A 15,371-nucleotide genomic window follows, 5' to 3' on the forward strand; every position below is an offset into this window, starting at 1 on the left:
CGAACTCTTTCAAAACAGCAGCTGCCTCTTTGCAAATGAGGCAGACACAGTTTTTGCGCATTTTAGTGAAGAAATAGTCTTATTTCCACCTATCTTTGAAGCGTCGGCCGTCACAGTCAACTTTTTTTGTTGTTGATTGTCACCATTTTAGAAAATTGGGAAAAAAGGGTCACGCGGGGTAATGTTGCTTAGAGTGCTGCTGCCTTTTAGTGGGTAAATGAGGAGCAGCATTTAGTGTGTAAGCTTTTTCATATGCTAGTAGCAGTACTGCTGACCAATTTATTAGGTCTGTGTGCGGGCCAGACATTATTGATTTTATGACACAGGCTGGGGGCCGGATGAAATTTGACCACGGGCCGCATTTGGCCCCCGGGCCGCACTTTGGACATGTCTGCTCTAACCAAAACAACAGTGGAGCTGGAGTGGCATAACTCATCAAAATTCCTTAAAAAAGACAATTTGGAAATACCGCATCCATCCCCCATCATCACGACATGGGAGGACAACTTGTTCATGAAGGCATATGTGGAACCAAGCCCGTGCCACCACAAAGACTGGGTGTTTATGTAGCCATTTTGCTGCTGTGTTCCTATCCCTGCATTTTCATGTGTTCGGTGCTCCAAAAATACTAAAGCTAAAATGATGCGCACGACATGACTTGCTGTCTTTGATATTGTTAATACGATGATGATTGTAATTATGATGCTGTTTATTATTATTTACTACAACTACTGTACTGTAGTGGCGGCAACACATGCTATCTGCTGCTAGCCTGTTGCTAATCGGCATGTCTAGGATGGCACAATTATGTTCAATTTAGCTATAATTCTGCGTTTTGCGTTTTGCACTGCTGAGACATAATTAGCTTTACCAAATGAAGTTATACAACGATAAAGAAATGGATAACAAACACTCATCTCATCAAGTCATACATGGGCTTCTTACCCTAAATGCATAAAGGCAAGCGCATGAAACGACTTGGATCCATTGATATTGTTGTTACGATGATAATTGTAATTATGATCTTTAACATTACTACATACAACATTTACTAGAACTACTGTATCTGCTGCTAGCCTGTTGCTAATCAGTACGAGTTGGATGGCACAATTATGTACGTAAATGCAAGTGTTACATGTTTTTTGTTCGTGTGTTTACAGGTGGAAAACGCTGTTAGGCAAGGGAAGACAACTTGATGTGCCTCACAACAACACTTACTGTATGTTGGTGGACATATACAGTGTATCACAAAAGTGAGTACACCACTCGCATTTCTGCACATATTTAACTATATCTTTTCATGGGACAACACTGACAAAATGACACTTTGACACAATGAAAAGTACTGTGTGTACAGCTTATAAAAAAGAGTTCATTTATTTTCCCCTCAAAATAACTCAAAAAATAGCCAATAAAGATCTAAACCCCTGGCAACAAAAGTGAGCACACCGCACGGGAACTACGTAGATCCCTAAATGTCCATATTGAGTACTGCTTGTCATTTTCCCTCCAAAATGTCATATGACTTGTTACAGGAGTGCTGTCAGCATTGCTACAGAGATTGAAGAGGTGGGGGGTCAGCCTGTTAGTGCTCAGCCCATACGCCGTACTCTACATCAAATTGGTGTGCATGGCTGTCACCCCAGGAGAAAGCCTCTTCTGAAGACGGTACACAAAAAAGCCCACCCGTCTCATCAGACCATAGGACATGGTTCCAGTAATCCAGTACTTCTCAAATAGTGGGGCGCGCCCCCCAGGGGGGCGCAGAGCGATGCCAGGGGTGGCGCGTGTGACCTCGGGGAACATGCTTTTTTTTCCTTTTTTTTTTTCGCCGTACTAGAATAAAGTGTACTTGCACATCCACTCCGTGGGTGGCAATGGCGCTCTCATTTTCAAAGTGCGCGCAGTATTTTTGAAGTAAGCAAGAGCACACGGAAGAGACTCCTGAAGAGCTGGAGAGCTGTGCGCCGTTTTCGAAAGCCGTTTTCCAGCTGGACTCGCGCAGCGACCCACTGTCTTCTCCGGTTCTCACGTGTCCGCCCGAGAAGTGCCGTCTTCGGCTTGGGATCGTCACGACCACCGCCCTCACCTACGGTTCTCCCTCGGCCGCCGAGAATGCGCTTTTTTCGGGCCGTTTGCCTTTTGGCTTTGACATTTAATACAGCGGTAGACGAGAAAAGACCACTGGTTTACTGTGTCTAAAAATGATTATAGAGGAGAGTCTGAAACCAAATCAATTAAGACGCCACTTAAAGACATTAGACCTCAATCTCATTGATAAGCCGCTTGACTGTTTTTCAGCGAAAACGTGCCGAATATTGCCAATTGTCACAATCGTCCCGCTTTTTCAGTTGCCACGTTTACATGGAGCCAAATATTCCAATTACAATCGGAATATTTGTTCAAACCGAATAAATGTGTTCCATATAAACACCTCATTCGGAATGAACAGGCCCAAACCGAATGGAATTTCATTCCGATTCACAGGGGTGGAATATTCCTTTTCCCAAACCGATTAGAAGTAAAATTATATCATGTAAACAGGGAAGCGGAATGGTGTCTGGTTGCGTTCTTTCTGCACATGCTCCGTACTGACGTGGTGACGTCACTTGGTGACGTAAGTAACGTCACTTGCAACATGGCTTCCAAGCACAGCGCACCTAATTGGAGTCCGGCGGAAAGATTGTATTTAATTCAAACTTTAAAAGAATTGAATATAATTGCTCGCTTAGACGGGCGTAAAACGAGGAACAGTGAACTATTTTAAAAAGTTCACAAGAGGTTACACGATGCCGGAATAGACCGGAGCGTTGACCAGATTAGAAACCGGTGGAAAATGCAGACAACCGGCTACTACAAGGCAAAAGAGCAAAACAGCAGAAGCGGATACGACCCCACAAACACAACAAGTGGGTTAAAGTTAAAACAGCAGCACTCTGACGATCGATCTCCATGTTTTGCAACGTGACGCTTTGTTTTGATTAATCTGCGCGTGTCAGACGGCAGTTGTCAAACGTCCTTTCGGAATAAAGGCAGACACATGTAAACGCTGGATTGGAATAGATGAAGTGAAATGTAAACAGCTGATCTGAAATTTCCATTCGGAATGATTTGAATCGGTATGAATAAAAGTCAGCATGTAAACGTGGCTAGTGTTATATCAGTAAACCAGTGAGCACTGTGGTTAATCAACACAGTATCACCACTGGTGATACTGTGTTGATTCATGCAGCAGGCAGCGAAAATAAAAACTTTCCTTCTGTCCAAAGACACTCCCCCCTTCTATTCAGTTTTGTTTTTTCGGTCAAATTTTTTGGCATGTTGTCCTCAAGAGTAAATATTTCTAATCAATTTGAATTTGTTATTATTTACTGATTTTATTACATTTTATTTTTCAGTATCAAATGGTCAAAAATGTACCTTGAGTGTATTTTTAGTTTGGATGTGACTTTTTTTTTTTTTTTTTTTTAAATTCAGGCAAATTGATGCGCGTTGTCTTTTCTGTTACAAACAAAACAATGTTAATAAAGTTATACTTTATTATAAGTTGATCTATGTTACTTTTTTTCTTTAATAGAAAAAAAGGACACAATGTTAGGCTGAGGTGTACTCATAATAGTAATATTATGGACAAATGATACTATTTACAGTGGCGGCAGAGAGTTGGGGGGGCGCGAAACATTTACGTCTTCCTTGGGGGGGGCGTAACAGAAAATAATTGAGAAGCACTGCAGTAATCCATGTGCTTTGTTGACATGTCTTCAGCAAACTGTTTACGGGCTTTCTTGTGTGCCATCTTCAGAAGAGGCTTCCTCCTGGACTGACAGCCATGCACACCAATTTGATGTAGAGTGCGGCATATGGTCTGAGCACTAGTAGGCTGACCCCCACCTCTTCAATCTCTGCAGTAATGTTGAAAACACTCTTGAAACGAGTCACATGACATTTTGGAGGGAAAATGACAAGCTGTACTCAATTTAGACATTTAGGGATGTAAGTATTTACTAAGGGGTGTACTCACTTTTGTTGCCAGGGTTTTAGATATTGATGGCTATATTTTGAGTTATTTTACGGAGAAAATAAATCAACTATTATATATGCTGCACACAGACTACTTTTCATTGTGTCAAAGTGTCATTTTGTCAGTGTTGTCCCATGAAAAGATATAGTTAAATATCTGCAGAAATGCGAGGGGTGTACTCACTTTTGTGATACACTGTATCTGGACTAGCTTTATTCTACTTTGATGATGGAAGGCTCGAATTATGCTCCACCTTCGTTAATATTTTTCTAATAATTTTATAAATGATCATTTATCGACCTGTTTTGCACATGCACCAATTGTTTTAAATAAAAGAACAAATGGAATCGTGTTGTCCTAAAGTTTTATTGCGATCAATATCTGCAATAAAAAAGAATGACATTCTATTTGTGTTTATATGTACACGTGTGATGAGCTCATAATACCATAACTGTAATCTAACCAGATGAACAAACTTTGTAGTATTTCTTTTTGACAACAAAATCTGTGTCAGCCCTTCTGCATTCGGTAGCTGTTATATTCTTTGTAATTCTGCCTCATTTTGGTCACTCAAGTGGCCGGCGTATAAATCTACACTTCATGTTAACACAGGCAGCACAGCTTGTTAGAATTTTGTCCACGAACGATCAAAGCCGTGATAAGAACAAACACACAACACAAAAAGTCTGGAGCTTCATCTACCTCATGCTGAATCCATTTATGGAGATTACGTGGGTTCCTCTGGTTTGATTTTGCAGTTTTAACTTTGTCTACACACTACCTACTTCCACCGCACTTCATGTCATACTGTCTAATCCCGAAATCCGAAGCAGAAAATGTCAAAGATGGCGCCGTCCATGTTTTGCTCGAGAAACTTGTCTATACGTACCCTGTGATTGACTTGCAACAGTTAAGGGTCAGAATATTCCTGCCAGGAGTCAGACACGTTAGAACTCTTCCCTTTACGAGCAGTTAAGAGTTGAAAGTGTTTAACCTGTCATTTGTAGATGATCAAGTTTCTGTGGCTACCATTTGAATGGCCGGGTCGTGTGATCAGGTTCGAGTGTGTACATGCTCGTGTACTCCACGGCTGTTATACAAGCATTATAGTTATACTTTGCAATGGAGGCTTAGTGGAACAAGCCACACATGTGTATTAAGGGTACGTATGCACACACTCAACCAGCATCATGACTTGGCATCAGGCTGCTTTTCCACCAAGGGTCAGTCACAGTTCATCAACAAAGAGAGTGCTAGGATATGTGGCAAAGAGTGTGTGCAAACGTGTATGTGTGGACACGTGCGCAGTAACCCTGCTCTGGTTTTATTTTTAAAGGGAGCTCAGACAAAGGCCTTCAGTCAAACGACTCCGTGAACAGCACTTTAGGAGCATGACCAGCGGTTGTTGCGTCACAGAGAGTGAGACAGAGACAGACAGGCAGACACGATCCAACTTTTTCTTGTTAAAAATCTTTGCCAGATGGCTCTCTCTCTCTAGGATAATGAAATGAAACGTGGGACACAAAAGAGGATCATAAAGGTTAGGGAATTACTGTATATATTAAATACTGTATATATTAAATACATTAATAAAGAGAATGGTAAGGAACAAGAGAAAAATCCCTGTCAGTATTTGCTCTCTGTTATTGTTGTACTTTGGAGGTTTCCTCACCCTGCCAGGGGAATGGGGGAAGCCTAGCCTATGTTACATCACACACACCCACAACATGAGTGTAATCTGTCCCACATCTACGCTGCTGCCTGCCCCCGTCTTTCCTTCTGCTTTCTTCCTGTGTTTTTTTAAAGTCTTTCTTTCCACTCGTGACGCACTTTGCTATAATGAAGTCGTTAAGGGGAGTCCGGTTAACTTTGGCTGCTGCCTTTGGGTGTGTGTGTGTGTTGGGAGATTGGTTAGTGATGTGGTATAAAGTGACACTATGCAAAGCGACTATATTTACAGTGCACCTCTTCAACACGGTGTCTATTTATAGCTGCCAGTTTTTTTTTCCTCAGCATATGCTGTGCTTTGTTGAACTATCACCAACATATAAGTCTTGCAGTTTATATTCACTAGGCTGCTTCTAGTGAATATAAACTGCTAAATGTTCCCCTCTTATGGGTTAAAGGGATCCACCGATAGAAAGACTTGTAGTTCTTAAATCAATTAATAATAATAATAATTCAAATAATTTGATATAGAAACCTCTCTTGATATTTTCGTTTTTATTCAATTTGTAAATTAGTTTAACTAGTAGGCAGAGGTGGGTAGAGTAGCCAAAAAGTTTACTCAAATAAGAGTGGCGTTACTTCAAAATAATATCACTCAAGTAAAAGTAAAAGTAGTCGTCCAAAAAAATGCACTCAAGTACAAGTAAAAAAGTATTTGGTGAAAAGAATACTCAAGTAATGAGTAACATTGTGAATAACTGCTTATTTTTTTGTTGAATTTTTTTTTTTTTTTTAATGGTATTCTTTTTTTCTGAGCACAAACTTATCAATATGCACTGTTGTTATAATGATACTGTACAATATCCTAATTACATAACCACATTAAGCCAAAGGGAAAAAAAAAATCATTGAATTCTGAGGAGAGAAAAAAATTACATAGATTCGTAGATAGATTCATAATAACTATTTTGAAATTAAAAGGATCATATCTCCGGTTCTTCGTGGTCAATCGGGGCCAAATAAAAACTGCGAGAGAGGTTAAAATCCGCACTTTCGAGTCATGCTGAGGGCAGCGCCCTGTTTTTCGGTGCTTTAAAGACACCACATGATTGAACAGGCTGGCGTGAAGATAGAACGGCAAGCTTGCATCTGATTGGTATAATAGAATAGAATAGAATAGAATAGAATAGAATAGAATAGAATAGAATAGAATCAAATAGCGATGTCTCATTGGTGAAATCGGTAGAGCTACTTGCTACTACTACAGCTGCTACAGCTACTTGGCATCGTTGGCAAAAAGATAATAAATATGATATGTAGAATAAAGAGGAAAAATGTAACGACTCTTGTGTATCCCAAAGTAGCGTAGTAAGAGTAGCGTTTTTTTCTTCACAAATCTACTCAAGTAAAAGCAAAAAGTATAGCTTAGTAAAACTACTGTTCGAAGTACATTTTTCTCAAAAAGTTACTCAAGTACGGGTAAATGTAATGGAGTACATGTAACGCGTTACTGCACACCTCTGCTAGTAGATCGCCATTGTTGTTGACGTCGCAGGGCAGTGACGTCACATGGTTACACTGCTGGCCTTCCAGAGTATGACTCTAGCTACATAAACATGTCATCTGTTTAATCTTTCAGTTGGAACCCGAGAGGAACATTAATGAGCATGATGTTTCACAAAACAAGCAGCAAAAGCAAAATGAAGAAGAAAGATGAAATGAGACGTGACGAGAGTAGGGGGAAAAAAACGGTGTTCTGCCAAAATGTGCTACACTGGCGAAACGTCTAAAACGTGCAAAAGTTACAATCTTGAATCGCTGTACAAAACGGGAAGACAAATCAACAGAGGTGATAGAACCCACTTATAATATGAGAACAATAGCAGTAGTGCCAATGTTTTGCTAAAATTTAGTGCTGCTATCAATGTAATGTAAATTATGTAATGTAAGCCATGATAATGACCAATGTTATGCCCATTGGTAGAAGCCCCAGTATTTGTGTTTTCACTGCTAGATACGTTAACTTGTATCTGGTTGCAATTACTATTTAAAGAAAGTGAATATTGTAAAATTCCTTGACTTTAAGATGTCTGCGACGGTCATACAGTAGATATCACATATATAAAGCTCGATGGCTGGTTCTCGTCGTAAGCCACGTGAGTCTCATTGGGCAGTTGATAAACAAATGGGGTATGTACTTTGCTTAAATTTTGACCGATTGACCAAAGATGCAGTAATATTAGCACATACTTAATAATATTTACATTTTCTTAAAATCCAGCTGTTTCTTTTTATCTATCTATTTTTTTTTTTTTTTTTTTACAAAAACAAAACTGGCAAAGTGTTGGACTACTGAACAAAACTAAACCCTTTTATAATTATAATGCACGCCATTTCTTGTTCTCTTCATTAGTAATGCCATACCTCAGCTACTGTGTGGAGGTTTGGGGCAATACATATCCCAGCAATTTAGTCAGTTGTGGTACTTCAAAAAAAAAGGCAATAGGAATATTGCACAAGGCTAAATACCTTGAACATACAAATAGACTGTTCTTGGAATCCAAGGACTTAAAATTCCCTAGACCTGGTCAAATTTAAAACGGTCATAATCATGTTTAAGGCACGGAAAAATACAAGTTTTGTTTTCAAATAGACAAGAAGGGTATAATCTGAGAGGGGAGTTTAACTTCAAAAAGCATTATCACCGTAAAACAAGAAAGAGCTTTTGTCCTTCAATTTATGTTATGGACTTGTGGAGTAAACCTACTGAGGACCTATAGAAAAGCGCTAATTTGAGCGTGTTTAAGAGAAAATACAAACATCTCTTTTTCTGTAATTATAGAAATGAATTATATTATTTATGTTGAGAAAATGTTGAGTGATGCCAACCATTGTTTTTAGGCATTATTGAACTGTTGTGAATTGTATTTGTTTTGTCTGATTCATGCTGATGATTATGTAGCGGACAATGGCGTAGGATATATATATATATATATATATATATATATATATATATATATATATATATATATATATATATATATATATATATATATATATATATATACGTTTTTTTTTAACTTCTTCCTACTCCTTTTCGAATCTTATGCTTTGTTTGTATTCTTGTATGTCCATATTGGGATGCATGTTTTCGACAATCAATCAATGAATCAATCAATCAATCAATCAATGAATCAATCAATCAATCAATCAATCAATCAATCAATCAATCAATCAATCAATCAAACTTTGTAATGGAAGTGTTTTAAAATGCTATTGAGTAAAGTAATTCCAACATTTTTTTTTCAGTCCACAAAATTAACAGGAAGTGACCCAAAATAAACAATAAATTTTTTAACAAGCGTGTAAAGCATCCCCATGCAATCCCTCCAGAAATGGCAGTTTTTAGTTTGTTATTATTTTTCCAAGGGAAAATTCTCACATTTATTTTTTTTCTCTTGGGCAGCAAAAAAAAAAGAAATAAAAAAACACAATCTGTAGTTGTACTTTAACTCTCCCTCATTTGGAACTTCATGTTTACCTTTTACTCTCCCTCATTTGGAACCCCATGTTTACAAGTGACCCTAAAAAAATTCTACAGCACAGTGCAATACTATCTCCTAATATCTTGTGCTCCCATAACTTTAGCAATCGCTCTATCACAAAACTGGAAACTTTTACTTTTAAATCAACTTGGACCTACAAGATGTGCTATGACCCTTCTTCTACATAAATAGAAGATTCAAGAAAAAAAACTGAAAAAATGATATCCCTCACAAGAAGGCATAAGAGCTACTGTATGTGTAACCCATCGCTTCTTTCGTTGTGAGGCTTGACACTAAATAAAGTCTGAACTCATTTGCTCCCCAAAACGTATAAATACGTTCTATTTTTAATTGTTTCAGTGTCCCAAAGATATATTTATATGTCTTTTACGTTTTTTTATTTTTTTATTTTTAAGAGACATCTCTGGGTTCTGATTCAATTTAGCTCCAAAGCACAAAGCTGAAAATCCATTTTAAAGCAATAAAACTGGCCACTGGATGGCAGTAGCGCATTTGGTAAGACCCGATTCAATGGCAAGAACAGCCGGGCTGCTCGGTCGGGGCGCCGGCGGAAGACGACTGAATGGAGAACAACCTAGAGGACACCCGGGATGCCAGACGCTGGACCACCAGTGCAGCAGACGATGCCGTTGAGTCCGTGCTGCTCGCCGAGCAGACCCCACAGAGACTCAAAAAAATTCCATCTTTATGAGACAGGCGGTGATAAGGGAAAAGTTTACCCGTCTGTCGCGGCGACAACAGCGTCATCTTTCAGTTAGTTATGTGTAAATAAATTGTTACTTTGCTATCAAAAGCTCTATTTGTCTTGTTGTTTATGTTATTTTGGAAAAGGTAAACATTATTCAGATGTTTGGGCTGTAACTAAAACAAGAAATATCTGTGTTAAAGTCAAAGTTATGTTTGAAATGTATGCTTTCACAAAAAATTTTTGTTTTTTCATCAGATATGGAAAAATTGCTCAAACTAAGCTATTTTCTAATGCTGATTTCTAAAGAATGAAAAAAGATATGAGCTTACATTTTTTTCCTGCTGAAAGAACAGAGTCTAATCTTTCTTTTGGTGGGTTCCATGTTTATATAGCAATAGAAAAGAATTTTCTGTGGGCCTTGCAAAATCAGTCAAAATCCAGTAAAACGGCCGGGAGCGAAGGACCCTTGCTCCGGTGAAAATGGCTGGGAGTGAATGAGTTAATGAGAATTGAAGCTGACACACAACAATAGAGGCTTTTGCTGTCAAAGGGTGGTGGCTATGCGGGGACGTCCGAACGAAACTGCAGTGAACCTTGAAGTGGCGCTATTTGTTGGGCCTGAGAGTCCTCAGCAGACGGCTGGAGACGCAGCCGACAGTGCAGGAGTGGCGTTGTGTCGCCTGCCGTGGTTCCGAGCAAGGTGTATGTTTACTCAACAGGGGTGTTAACGTCAGTCGAGGAAATCGATGTTTATCCTCGCATGTGTCGAGAGTGGGGCATGTTAGAGTGTGTATGACCCCCCTTTGCTTTGCCAGCATCTCTCTGCTGTCCCCAAACACACACACTTATCCTAACGCACACACACAAAAACTGATGAGCTGACTCAGTTCAGGCTTTCCATTGTAATCTGAATGGTGGGTGGTGTGAGAGCGTCACACGAGATGATTTTAGCAACTGCATATGACGATACTACGCAGAAAGAGAGCATCATCACTTTGTGTTTTTAATTCTGCACCCATGGTGTCCCTTGTTCCATATTGTGGCTACTTTCCCAGCACTCCTTTGGGAGTCTTTCCCAGCTGCAGCCATTCGCCACGGTCCCAAACCGCCGATGACCATCACGGCGACCCGCGTGCTGACATCACTGGCCGTGCCTCCACACACAGTCGTACGCAGCCCGGCTCAACTTTCCCTCTCTCGAGACACCGCAGCCCAAATGTGAGACACGCTGCCAAGTTGGATTTCCCAGGGCCCAAGAGTCATAGTTGCCGTCAGTGAGGCTGGTTTTTGAGTTGTTGTGAAAGCCTGATGTGGCTGAAAGTGACACACAGGAAGAGATCGAGGATAACTAATTCAGGGTGAAGGGTCAACGTTATCTGTGTTTTTCATATCTGTTTCAATACCATTTCCGTCTGTCGTAGAAATCACTGCGAAATTGTGGAAATCTGCAATTTGTAATGGTGTTTTTATAATGGATTTTCTATAGTATGCTCTACATGTAGGCAATGTTCCCTCTAAGATGCGTGCTTGCGTAATCACACTGTTTGCACAGACTCATCGCACAAGAAAATCTATGCAGCGCACAAAATAAAAATTGAGCAGAAACGTATTGTAGCCTTACTAGGACTACGGTCGGCGCCGCAGTGATGTGTCAGCGGCAACATGACGCTCCCATTGGTGCGTTACTGACACCACGATTGTATATACAGTAGAGGTGTGCATCGACACCGCCCTCACGATTCGATTCGATTACGATTCGGAAGGCCACGATTCGATTCGATTCGATTCGATTCGATTCAGAGGGTCACGATTCGATTCAGTTCGATTCGGCAATGCATTGCGATGCATTAAAGCCTGGGATGCATTAAAATTCTAAAGCAAAGCATATTTTTTGTGAATCATGAGCCAACACAAGCGGACAGACATTAAACGACTTTTTATTGGCTCTTGTGTCACTCCTGGTTGAAGTCAAATGAAAATAGTATACTTTCATATATATCTTTAAAAAAAAAAAATCAGATCACAGCATTTAATTAGTGTTTATAATGAGACCAGGGCTTTCTCTCTTTTTTTTTTTTTTTTTACACACAGTAGCAGCCTTTCACACAGTGCAACATCTGCACTCCTGTGCAAAATCAGTAATAACAGTCACTGTTTTTTAGTCACAACGACCCATCAATAAAAATATTTAAGTAAATATTAAAGAAAACGACAAAGAAAATATTGTAGTGCAGCAGCATCTTTATCGGAATATCAATCCAGGGATCAGTTCAGTTGCAAACAAAACATCAACTAAATTGCAATGTAGAACAAAAGTAAAATGTAGGCCTAGCCAATCTTATATCTATAATATTTCTCGCTCCCTCTTTCTCCGTTTCAGCCATTGTTATGTTATGTCCTATCTCTCTGCTCTCTCGATTACAACTGCGCTTGTCTGTGACGTTACTCCGGTAAGGAAGCGGATTTGGGTTCCTCGTCCCCCCTGCATAGAGGTTAGATCTTGTGCCCGAACCCGACCCGACCCGAAATGTGAAGCATTCACGTTTCGGTGGGTCGGGTCGGGTCGCCGCGCCGGACTAATAAAGTATTTTAAAAAAAATAAAAAATGCGCAGAGGGCTGTGGCGCAGCCCTCTTTTTCTTCTTCTCCTCCCGTTATTTCGTTGTGTGAATGCTTTTATAATTCTCATAAATATATGTAGACTATTTAAATATTGAGTAAACTTGCGTTTTTTTTCCTGCCAACTGAGAATTCGTTACGAAAGACACTTTTATTTTCGCACACAAAGGCAAATGTGATTCTTTTGAATCTTCTCCTCTGTGTCTGTAAAACCGTTTTTTTTTTTTAATCAAACTTTCCCAGCGTTATTTCGTTGTGTAAATGCTTCTATAAATTTCATAAAAATATGTAGACTATTTAAATATTGAGTAAACTTGCGTTTTTTTTCCTGCCAACTGAGAATTCGTTACGAAAGACACTTTTATTTACGCACACAAAGGCAAATGTGATCCTTTTGAATCTTCTCCTCTGTGTGTCTGTAAAACCGTGTTTTTTTTTTTTTTTTTTTAATCAAACTTTCCCAGTGTTATTTCGTTGTGTAAATGCTTCTATAAATTTCATAAAAATATGTAGACTATTTAAATATTGAGTAAACTTGCGTTTTTTGTCTGCCAACTGAGAATTTGTTAGGAAAGACACTTTTATTTATGCACACAAAGGCAAATGTGATCCTTTCGAATCTTCTCCTCTGTGTGTCTGCAAAACCGTGTTTTTTTTATATTAAACTTTCCCAGCGTTATTTCATTGTGTAAAGGCTTTTATAACTCTTATAAACATATGTAGACTATTTAAACAGTAAGAAAACTTGAAGAAATGAAAATAAATTGCTGCTGCTGCTGCGTTTTTTTTCCCCGCATCACTCGGCTCGGGCATGCAAATCTATAGTTAATTGATCTGGCCGGTCGGGCTTCAATACCAACGGGCCGTGTCGGGTTGGGCTGGAATTTTTTAGGCCCGATCTAACCTCTACGGGCTTGCTTTGAATGTAAAGTAGCTCTCTCTACAGGTAAACATGAGGATAACAATACAAATGGGGAAACCAAATCCATTGCATCACCGGAATTGTGCAGGGAAGATTTTTGAACGTACTTATATACAGTGGTACCTCTACATACGATCACTTCGACACACGATCTTTTCGACATCCGACGTAAAATTTGAGCCGCCATTTGTTTCTACATCCGACGAGTTGCTCGAAATACGACGACATGACAGCACTGCAAACGAACCCACGGTGGATTTTCTTATGTGAGAAATCAACACAGTTTTCAAAAAAAGTTGATACAGTTGGAGAAACAAGGAAAAAAGTGATGCTTACCTTTGAAATGAAGATGCAAGTTATAGAAAAATATGAGCTTGGGGTGCGCGTCCCTGAACTGGCTCAACAATACAGCTCCATGATCCTCTTATGACCACCGTTCGCCACTATTTATAAGTTAAGGTGACAATTATTATTGTGGTAACATTGCCAAGGAAATCGCCAGCTTTGTCACGTTTTTATCATTTATTTAAGAACTTATCCAACACAAAACGCTCATTGTCTTAAGCAGTTGACTGCTCTCAGGAAAACGAAAGTATTATCTCTACCGCACCGACCTATCTCACTGGAGACGTCACCCTCGCGGTGCGTTCAGGGACAGTAAAAAGTGTCCGCCATATTAGAATCCGATTCGTTACATTATTTTCAGGAATAATTATTAATTCTTCTTCTTCTTCTTATATTATTCTGAATTATTTATTTATAACTTATTTGTTTTTCTATGTTTAATTGCCATTTGTAACAGTGCCAGCAGTATTTATTAAGAATTTAGTGTATGTTTTTAGGCTTTGGAACGAATTAATGGAATTATAATGTATTCCTATGGGAAAATCCTGCTCGACATACGACCATTTCGACTTACAAACAAGGTCCTGGAACGAATTAAATTCGTATGTAGAGGTACCACTTGTATTTTAAAATGCGCTGAATCGATTCAGCGTGTTGCCCGCATCGAATCGAATCGTCCCTGCCCCGAATCGGGATGCATCGCCGCATCGATTATTGTTGACACCCTTAATATACAGTGGGGCAAATAAGTATTTAGTCAACCACCAATTGTACAAGTTATCCTACTTAAAAAGATTAGAGAGGCCTGTAATTGTCAACATGGGTAAACCTCAAGCATGAGAGAGAGGTCTAACTTCTTCTAACAAGGTCTAACGAGGCTCCGCTCGTTACCAGTATTAATGGCACCTGTTTTAACTCATTATCGGTATAAAAGACACCTGTCCACAACCTCAGTCAGTCACACTCCAAACTCCCCCTGCTGAAGAAAGTACACGTCCAGGCTTTTTAAAATTTTTTTATTTAAGGATCCGCATTAGTCTCTACCAAAGTAGAGACTATTCTTCCTGGGGTCCATTGACAGTAATTTTACAATATATACAAAACAATTAATAGCATAAAGCAGGTTTACATTTCTACAGTGTGGGAAAAAAAATAAAATAAAACAACTACATATATTTACAATGGCTAAATAAGCATCACTTCCTTACAAATGATAGATTTTTTAAGACTTGTTTTAAAAGAAATGTGATTGCTTGTTGTAAGCATTTCAGGAGGCAGTAAATTCCAGCATGAAACAGCTCGATAAATAAATGTTCTTTTAAGTGCATTTGTTTTTGGCAGTGGCAAAATAAACGTGGCACTCGAAGCACGTCTCATGTTAAACCCATGTCTGAAGTTTAGAGAACAGGCTAAAAGGTTTGTGTGAGATCCAGATTTTGTGCAAAGAAAGCACAGTACTATATGTCAGTCTGTCCTTGACCTTAATCCATGACAGTCTTTGATGCATTGCATTAATATTTGTACGAAAAAGACAGTTTAGAGC

The sequence above is a fragment of the Corythoichthys intestinalis genome, chromosome 4 (genome assembly GCF_030265065.1).
Source record: "Corythoichthys intestinalis isolate RoL2023-P3 chromosome 4, ASM3026506v1, whole genome shotgun sequence".
Classification (NCBI taxonomy): Eukaryota; Metazoa; Chordata; class Actinopteri; order Syngnathiformes; family Syngnathidae; genus Corythoichthys; species Corythoichthys intestinalis.